The sequence below is a fragment of the Oncorhynchus mykiss genome, chromosome 29 (assembly GCF_057628025.1).
Source record: "Oncorhynchus mykiss isolate SJ-2025 chromosome 29, ASM5762802v1, whole genome shotgun sequence".
Taxonomy (NCBI): Eukaryota; Metazoa; Chordata; class Actinopteri; order Salmoniformes; family Salmonidae; genus Oncorhynchus; species Oncorhynchus mykiss.
This window is the reverse complement of record NC_143050.1, coordinates 5,641,870-5,652,500: the sequence shown is the minus strand read 5'-3', so window position 1 is coordinate 5,652,500 and position 10,631 is coordinate 5,641,870. Positions and strand designations below refer to the sequence as shown.

The 10,631-nt window shown below is 45.6% G+C and overlaps 1 protein-coding gene across 1 annotated transcript in view; it reads right to left on the bottom strand.

The window, feature by feature from the left end:
• Positions 1–9,033, bottom strand: part of dchs1b (dachsous cadherin-related 1b) — a 245,174-nt gene extending 236,141 nt beyond the window's left edge. The window contains exon 1 of the mRNA XM_036967976.2: positions 8,356–9,033. The gene's annotated coding sequence lies outside the window, so the exon portion shown is untranslated. The remainder of the gene's footprint in view (positions 1–8,355) is intronic.
• Positions 9,034–10,631: the final 1,598 nt, after the last annotated feature.

Sequence of the window (10,631 nt, the reverse complement as noted above, 5' to 3'; positions counted from 1 at the left end):
AGAGAGACCAGACAGATCTCTGAACGAGAGAGACCAGACAGATCTCTGAACGAGAGAGACCAGACAGATCTCTGAACGAGAGAGACCAGACAGATCTCTGAACGAGAGAGACCAGACAGATCTCTGAACGAGAGACCAGACAGATCTCTGAACGAGAGAGACCAGACAGATCTCTGAACGAGAGAGACCAGACAGATCTCTGATCGAGAGAGACCAGACAGATCTCTGATCGAGAGAGATCACACAGACCTCTGATGGAGAGAGATCACACAGATCTCTGATAGAGAGAGAGCCCACACAGATCTCTGATCGAGAGAGAGCCCACACAGATCTCTGATCAAGAGAGAGATCACACAGATCTCTGATAGAGAGAGATCACACAGATCTCTGATAGAGAGAGCCCACACATATCTCTGATAGAGAGAGACCACACAGATCTCTGATCGAGAAAGACCACACAGATCTCTGATCGAGAAAGACCACACAGATCTCTGATCGAGATAGACCACACAGATCTCTGATAGAGAGACCACGGAGATCTCTGGTAGAGAGAGATCACACAGATCTCTGATAGAGAGAGAGACCACACAGATCTCTGAGCGAGAGAGACCACACAGATCTCTGATAGAGAGAGAGATCACACAGATCTCTGATAGAGAGAGATCACACAGATCTCTGATAGAGAGAGCCCACACATATCTCTGATAGAGAGAGACCACACAGATCTCTGATCGAGAAAGACCACACAGATCTCTGATCGAGAAAGACCACACAGATCTCTGATCGAGATAGACCACACAGATCTCTGATAGAGAGACCACGGAGATCTCTGGTAGAGAGAGATCACACAGATCTCTGATAGAGAGAGAGACCACACAGATCTCTGAGCGAGAGAGACCACACAGATCTCTGATAGAGAGAGAGATCACACAGATCTCTGATAGAGAGAGATCACACAGATCTCTGATAGAGAGAGACCACACAGATCTCTGATAGAGAGAGACCACACAGATCTCTGATAGAGAAAGACCACACAGATCTCTGATCGAGATAGACCACACAGATCTCTGATAGAGAGACCACAGAGATCTCTGGTAGAGAGAGATCACACAGATCTCTGATGTTTCCTCCACCACTGCCTCTCACTGAGATGTCACGTGAGTAATAACATGAGTAATCGAACAGACGTCAAAGCTCAATCTTTAACCAGAGATTTAAAAAAATAAAAATAAAAAATACTGTAAAACTATTTTAGTGGAATGTGCTTTCTGACTGCCTGAATGGGCAAGTTAAATTTTGTCTTGAAAACAACATTAATTAGCGGGGCACACAAAAATAAAATAAAAACAAGCCAAGCATCACATAGTTCTTATCCCTAAATTCCCTTTCCCCTCTGTGTCTCATTCACTGTGTTCCAACCGCTTCCTACACACACGCATGCTGAGTGGCCACACAAACTACCATCATAAATAAATGACTATAAAACATGATTCTAACTAATGGGATACCCAAGCTACATTCCTTGCCAAATGACGACAGTTTTATCATAAATTCAAATGATGTGTTTAGGTTATTTTCCCGCTTTGGCTACTTTGCGAACTGATAGTGCCATTTAGAATTGGTTAGCCTAGGCTATAAACCCCCTTAAATATAGACAGGTTCCACACTGAAAATAATATATGCAAAAACATTAGTTTGATAAAGATAAAGAACATAATTTCATCAGTATCATTAAGCATAGGCCTACTCACCAAACAGATGCCATTTCTGTAATTTATCACCATGTAGTACTCAATGTGGAATTGTTAATCAATTTAGAAAACTTTAGGAACTTGACCTGTCATTCACTTGCTCCCTGTTGGGTAGGGGGCAAGATTTTGACATCCGGATGAAAAGCGTGCCAAAAGTAAACTGCCTGCTACTCAGGCCCAGAAGCTAAGATATGCATATAATTGGTCGATTCGGATAGAAAACACTCTAACGTTTCTAGAACTGTTAAAAATAATGTCTGTGAGTATAACAGAACTGATATGGCAGGCGAAACCCTGAGGACAAACCGTCCCCCCCAAAACAAATTCAGCCTATCACTATTTTCAATGGCTATCACTTTAATTATAAGGCCAAGTCCTCCCAGATTGCAGTTCCTAGGGCTTCCACTAGATGTCAACAGTCTTTAGAAAGAGTTTCAGGCTGGTTTTTGGAAAAATGACACAGAAATTGTAGTTTTTCAAGGTGGCTCCCATTTTGGCTGTAGTGTTTCCAAGTGTGTGGAAGAGAACGCTTTCTTTGGTAATTTTCTCCGGTAAAGACAATAATGATTTGGCGTCTTACATTTTATCGTTTATTTACGTATTAGGGCACCTAAGGTTTGATTATAAACGTTGTTTGACTTGTTTGGAAAAGTTTATTAGTAACGTGGGTGGATTATTGACTAAAGAGCGCCAGCTAAACTACGTTTTTATGGATATAAAGAAGGACATTATCGAACAAAAGGACCATTTGTGATGTAACTGGGACCTTTTGGAGTGCCAACAGAAGAAGGTCATCAAAGGTAAGGCATTTTTTATATCGCTATTTCTGACTTTCGTGTCGCACCTGCCTGGTTGAAATATGTTTTTCAGGTGTTTGTATGAGGGGCGCTGTCCTCAGATAATCGCATGGTGTGCTTTCACCGGAGAGCCTTTTTGAAATCCGACACAGCGGCTGGATTAACAAGAAGTTAATCTTGGATGGATACCGGCAAGGTGAGAGGGGTGGTGAATTGGCCCCAACCCTCGTCCAGAGTGCAGCTGCAACGCTTCCTGGGATTTGCCCATTTCTATCGCCATTTTATCCAGGGTTACAGCACCCTGGCTTCCCCCCTTTCAGCACTCACATCTCCCAAGGTCCCGTTCACATGGTCCCCAGCTGCTAACCGGGTATTCCTGGACCTAAAGCACCGCTTCACCACAGCTCCCATAATATTCCATCCAGACCCGTCCCGTCAGATCATGGTGGAGGTCTACGCTTTGGATGACGGACTGGGGGCAGTCCTGTCCTAGCTTTCTGCCCTGGACCTTAAGCTGTATCCATGCGCCTTCTTCTCCCATCGTCTTTAACGCCATGGAGAGGAATTGTGATGTGGGAAATCGAGAACTACTCGAGGGGAAGATGGCATTGGAGGAGTGGAGGCACTGGTTAGAGGGGGCGGAACATCCAGTCGTTGCCTGGAAGGATCACAAGAACCTGGAATATTTCCACACCGCCAGGCATCTCAACTCCAGGCAAGCTCGATGTGCCCTGCTTTTCACTCGGTTAAACTTCACCATCTTCTACCGCCCTAGGTCCCAAGAATGTTAAGCCGGATGCACTTTCACACCTTTATAGCCCCGCGGAGACGCCCTCGGACCCCGAGACCATCCTTCCTACTCCGTGTCTGACGGCTGCACTCATCTGGGGAATAGAGAACCAGGTCTGTGAGGCACAGCGTTCCCAACCGGACCCCAGGTGGGGACCCGGCTAACCAGATGTTTGTCCCAAGCGCTGCCCGCTCTCTGGTTCTGGAATGTGCTAATTCCTCCAGGCTCCGGTCGGACCATGGCCTTTGTGCGACAATACTTTTGGTGGCCCAACATGGTTCCTGACGTCTTCACATTCGTCGCCGCCTGCACTGTCTGTGCTCAGAATAAGACTCATCGGCAAGTTCCGGCTGGCCTCATTCAACCACTTCCTGTCCCTCACCGTCCCTGGTCACATATAGCCCTGGACTTCGTCACTGGTCTCCCTCTATCTGATGGCAACATCGCTATCCTTATGGTAGTGGACAGTTTTTCCAAAGCTGCCCATTTAATATCCCTCCTCAAACAACCCTCAGCCAAGGAGATGGCCCAGCTCATGGTGCAGCACGTCTTCCAGATCCATGGACTTCCGGTGGACATGGTCTCCGATCAGGGTCCTCAGTTCTCGTCCCGGTTCTGGAAGGAGTTCTGCACACTCATTGGGTCGTCGGCCAGCGTGTCCTCTGGGTTTCACCCCCCAGTCTAACAGCCAGTCGGAGCGAGTAAATCAGGACCTGGAGTCTAATCTTCGTTGCCTCGTCTCTGCCAAACCCTACCACCTGGAGCCAGCAACTCGTGTGGGTGGAATGCACCCGCAACACCCTTTCCTACTCGGCCACTAGTCTCTCGCCTTTCAAGTGTTCGATGGGTTATCAGCCCCCGCTCTTCCCTGAGTAAGAGGAAGCGGTCAGCATACCCTCAGCCCAGATATTTGTCCCTCGCTGAGCCCAGTATGCTCTTCTCAAGACCATCTCCAGGTATCAACAACAGGCGGTCCGCCACCGGACCCCGACGCCCCAGTATCGTCTCGGGCAGTGGGTATGGCTTTCTACTCGGGATCTGCCTCTCTGGTTGGAGTCCCGCGAACTGTCCCCCCATTTTATGTGCCCTTTCCCCACCTCTAAGATTCTTAGCCCCTCTGTTTCCCTGCACCCTCCATATACAGTACATCCCACTTTTCATGTGTCAGGGATTAAACCTCTGCCTCACAGCCCTTTGTCTCCTCTTTCCAGGCCCACCCCTGTACCTGAGCCTGCCTGCCGTACTGTACCTAACTGACTCTGCCCTGGATTACTGACCTCTGCCTACCCTGACCATGAGCCTGCCTGCCGTTCTGTACCTGCCAGACACTGCCCTGGATTACTGACCTCTACCTACCCTGACCCTGAGCCTGCCTGCCTGCCCTGACCCTGAGCCTGCCTGCCCTGACCCTGAGCCTGCCTGCCGTACTGTACCTGCCTGCCTGCCCTGACCCTGAGCCTGCCTGCCTTGACCCTGAGCCTGCCTGCCCTGACCCTGAGCCTGCCTGCCCTGACCCTGAGCCTGCCTGCCCTGACCCTGAACCTGCCTGCCCTGACCCTGCCTGCCGTACTGTACCTTTCTGACTCTGCCCTGGATTACTGACCTCTGCCTGCCCTTGACCTGTTGTTCGTCTGTTTTGTTAATAAACATCTGTGATTCGAACTGTCTGCATCTGGGTCTTATCTTGCGTCCTGATAATAGGTTTCTTCAAGCTCCACATCTGGGTCTTATCCTGCGTCTTGATAATAGGTTTCTTCAAGCTCCACATCTGGGTCTTATCTTGCGTCCTGATAATAGGTTTCTTCAAGCTCCACATCTGGGTCTTATCCTGCGTCCTGATAATAGGTTTCTTCAAGCTCCACATCTGGTCTTATCCTGCATCCTGATAATAGGTTTCTTCAAGCTCCACTGTTTAAATATTGTGTTCCACAATATAATATAACCAGTTGTTATTACAGTTACAATAAATCAATCTTAAAATAGCACTTGCTTTTTTATTGACTGAATATACAATAAATGGAGGAGTTTAGCGATTAGGATTTGTTTTCTGTAATTATTATGATGAATTAGGCATTGTTGCGCACATAGACCTATAGATAAATGTACCTATAGATGCATAGACCTGTAGATAAATGTACCTATAGATGTATAGATGCATAGACCTATAGAAAATTGACCTATAGATGTATAGATGCATAGACCTGTAGATAAATGTACCTATAGATGTATAGATGCATAGACCTGTAGATACATGTACCTATAGATGTATAGACCTATAGATAAATGTACCTATAGATGCATAGACCTGTAGATACATGTACCTATAGATGCATAGACCTATAGATAAATGTACCTATAGATGCATAGACCTGTAGATACATGTACCTATAGATGTATAGCTGCATAGACCTGTAGATACATGTACCTATAGATGTATAGATGCATAGACCTGTAGATACATGTACCTATAGATGCATAGACCTGTAGATAAATGTACCTATAGATGTATAGATGCATAGACCTGTAGATAAATGTACCTATAGATGCATAGACCTATAGATAAATGTACCTATAGATGCATAGACCTGTAGATACATGTACCTATAGATGTATAGATGCATAGACCTGTAGATACATGTACCTATAGATGTATAGATGCATAGACCTGTAGATAAATGCACCTATAGATGTATAGATGCATAGACCTGTAGATAAATGCACCTATAGATGTATAGATGCATAGACCTGTAGATACATGTACCTATAGATGTATAGATGCATAGACCTGTAGATAAATGTACCTATAGATGCATAGACCTGTAGATAAATGTACCTATAGATGTATAGATGCATAGACCTGTAGATAAATGTACCTATAGATGCATAGACCTATAGATAAATGTACCTATAGATGCATAGACCTGTAGATAAATGTACCTATAGATGCATAGACCTGTAGATACATGTACCTATAGATGTATAGATGCATAGACCTGTAGATACATGTACCTATAGATGTATAGATGTATAGATGCATAGACCTGTAGATACCTGTACCTATAGATGTATAGATGCATAGACCTGTAGATACCTGTACCTATAGATGTATAGATGCATAGACCTGTAGATACATGTACCTATAGATGTATAGATGTATAGATGCATAGACCTGTAGATACCTGTACCTATAGATGCATAGACCTGTAGATACATGTACCTATAGATGTATAGATGTATAGATGCATAGACCTGTAGATACATGTACCTATAGATGTATAGATGTATAGATGCATAGACCTGTAGATACATGTACCTATAGATGCATAGACCTGTAGATAAATGTACCTATAGATGTATAGATGCATAGACCTGTAGATAAATGTACCTATAGATGCATAGACCTGTAGATACATGTACCTATAGATGTATAGATGCATAGACCTGTAGATACCTGTACCTATAGATGCATAGACCTGTAGATACATGTACCTATAGATGTATAGATGTATAGATGCATAGACCTGTAGATACATGTACCTATAGATGTATAGATGTATAGATGCATAGACCTGTAGATACCTGTACCTATAGATGTATAGATGCATAGACCTGTGCACATCATTATTTTCTCCCAGCCTTGTGATACATTTTTTATTTATTTGAGTACTCAAACAATCAAAGCAGTTCAAATGCCCATCCCTACTCACCGCTGTGTCTGTGTGTGCGTGTGCGTGTGTGCGTGTGTGTGCTGGCAATTACAACTTGCTGTGTTTAAACCATCAACTCACAGACAGATCACCTGAACCCAGCTAGAACCACCACATGTGGTTCACATTACAACATGACTCGGTTTACAGCCGGGTGCTTCGCACGCCTAGCTTCTCTTAGAGAAACCGATCCGTCACCGAGCCCCAAGCCGGTCTTCTCTCTCTCTCTCTCTCTCTCTCTCTGCAGAGACTGGAGACCGGGCCCGTGAAGTTAGAGCAGCCGGTATAACGTAACAGGGTAGCGGTAGCCTACGTTAATAACAGCTAACGGACAAAGAGCAGTTTTTTATTCTTAGGCAGAGAGAAGGAGATCGGTGTATAGCGTTTCACTGCAGAAAGGCGACCCACAGTGAGGGTTAGACAACAATAGGTGGTTTGGTGCTTTAATAGGTTCTTTCATGTAACTCTACACAGACAGGCTCCAATGAAAATACCTCAGTAGCTTGTCCTGATGGGGAAACATCGCTCCTGTCAATCAATGTCTGTTACATTAAATCTTCCCTGCTCAGGCGGAGTGTGCATTTCAGAAAGAGCCTACTTTCAATCATTTCAATTACACAATGAATCTAGCTAAGATTTGCATTATGAAAATAATGCCCCATATCTCAAAGCCTAATGTTAAATGTGTCAGTACATTTATTAAACGTTTGTTTGCCTGGTAGGTTTGGTTATGAAGAGATCGATAATCATGAGGGTATGCTGCTGGCTGAACAATCTTCGCAGCAGCGGCTCTCTCTCTCTCTCTGTCTGTCTGTCTGTCTGTCTGTCTGTCTGTCTGTCTGTCTGTCTGTCTGTCTGTCTGTCTGTCTGTCTGTCTGTCTCTCTCGCTCTCTCTCTCTCTCTCTGACGGACTCCATTGTCAAGCCGTCTGCACTCTGCAGCCGAGACAGAGGCTCCTTATCCCCACTACAGAGTACCGTATGTTCCCCCAGCTATTGGATGCAGTGATATGTAATCCATACCAGATACCAGAATGATATTGAGAACACACAAACAGGTCGGCCACATATAGCTAACGCGTCCCAATTCATCCTCATTCACACAAATGACAGTACAATTGCCGCTGCTCGGCGTGGAGACACACACACACACACACACACACACACACACACACACACAGAGAGAGAGAGAGAGAGAGAGAGAGAGAGAGAGAGAGAGAGAGAGAGAGAGAGAGAGAGAGAGAGAGAGAGAGAAATAGAGAAAGAAAGAATTGAATTGAGAGAGAGACACAGAGAGAAAAGGTGACTTACATGCATCTGAACCCGCTGAAGCTTCGCTGTTCTGGCCGTGCGCTCCGGTCCCGTTATATCCCGGTATTCCTTTATCCAAAACCAGATCAGTATGCAGCACACTGCTCCCCTATTCCCCCGACGACCCAAACACACAGACACACAATCCACAGAATTATTGCTCTCTGCTTTCTCCGCTCTACATAATATCCACCATGAAGAAAGAAACGAAATATTTCCGTTTTCAGTGATTAGGCGATATCCCTTTAGCGCTGCGGATTAGGTTACACCCCCAGAAAGCGATAGCATTCCGTTCTTCTTCTCCAGTGGCAGGTGAGGTGAGCTGGTTTTCTCAGGCAGAATATGGTTCCCCTCCTCTCTTCCGTTCAGTCTCAGCTGTTCGCTTAGTGGTGAGAACAACGCTTCTGTACCCCACAGTCGGCTCTTCTCTCTCTCTCTTTGCTCTTTCTCTCAATTCAATGTAATTTGAATTATATTTAAGGGCTTTATTGGCATGGGAAACGTATGTTTCCCTCTATCTATCTCTAACGGTATCTCTCTTGCTCTCTCAGCATCCAATAGAACAGAGCTCGCGCGCTCAGAGGACACCGCAGTAGTGGCACCTCCGAATGAAACCGTACACCGACACCAGGCTCAAATCCCTCCCTCTCTCCTCTGGTCTCCCTCTCCTCCTCCTTTTTCCTCCAATTTTGGGTTTGCTAATTTATTCGACACGTGGGGAGCTGCACAAAAGGGGGAGCGAAGGAAAAGAGAGTCGAGCAGAGCTGAGAAAGGAAAGAGTGAGAAAATATTGGGGTTTGGTGCCCCCCAGCTCCGCTGAACGGAAGTGGTTTTCCGTTTAAATTCAGACAAAGGAGCGCGTGCCTTTCCCTGAGTTGCATCCGAGTCAGCTGATCGTTATGTTAATAATGACTACCATTGGAACTGTCATAGGATTGATTAGCTGGCTCTCAGAGCCATAGATATAGGACCCCATTAATTACAACATGAGACCATAAACCAAAACATGAGATACTTTACCCATCACACATCATTATAATGCAACCTGTTCACATCACACATCATTATAATGCAACCTGTTCACATCGCACATCATTATAATGCAACCTGTTCACATCGCACATCATTATAATGCAACCTGTTCACATCGCACATCATTATAATGCAACCTGTTCACATCGCACATCATTATAATGCAACCTGTTCACATCACACATTATTATAATGCAACCTGTTCACATCACACATCATTATAATGCAACCTGTTCACATCACACATCATTATAATGCAACCTGTTCACATCACACATCATTATAATGCAACCTGTTCACATCACACATCATTATAATGCAACCTGTTCACATCACACATCATTATAATGCAACCTGTTCACATCACACATCATTATAATGCAACCTGTTCACATCACACATCATGGAAACTAAGAAATGTCCTTGTTTTTGAAAGAAAGGCATGTTTTTTGTCCATTAAAATAACATTAAATTGATCAGAAAGACCTTGTTAATGTTGGAAATGACTTTTGAAGCTGGAAATTGCTTCTTTTTAGGTGTACAGAGGCCCATTGTCAGCAACCATCACTCCTGTGTTCCAATGGCATGTCGTTTTAGCTAATCCAAGTATACTGTCTGGCCAAGCCCAGCTCTCTCCTGTAAACTGTCTGGCCAAGCCCAGCTCTCTCCTGTAAACTGTCTGGCTAAGCCCAGCTCTCTCCTGTATACTGTCTGGCAAAGCCCAGCTCTCCTGTAAACTGTCTGGCCAAGCCCAGCTCTCTCCCTGTATACTGTCTGGCCAAGCCCAGCCCCCTCTTGTACCCTGTCTGGCCAAGCCCAGCTCTCTCCCTGTATACTGTCTGGCAAAGCCCAGCTCTCCTGTATACTGTCTGGCCAAGCCCAGCCCCCTCTTGTACCCTGTCTGGCCAAGCCCAGCTCTCTCCCTGTATACTGTCTGGCCAAGTCCAGCTCCCTCCTGTCAACTGTCTGGCCAAGCCCAGCTCTCTTCTGTATACTGTCTGGCCAAGCCCAGCTCTCTCCTGTATACTCTCTGGCCAAGCCCAGCTCTCCTGTAAACTGTCTGGCCAAGCCCAGCTCTCTCCTGTCTACTGTCTGGCCAAGCCCAGCTCTCTCCCTGTATACTGTCTGGCCAAGCCCAGCTCCCTCCTGTATACTGTCTGGCGAAGCCCAGCTCTCTCCCTGTCTACTGTCTGGCCAAGCCCAGCTCCCTCCTGTATACTGTCTGGCGAAGCCCAGCTCTCTAC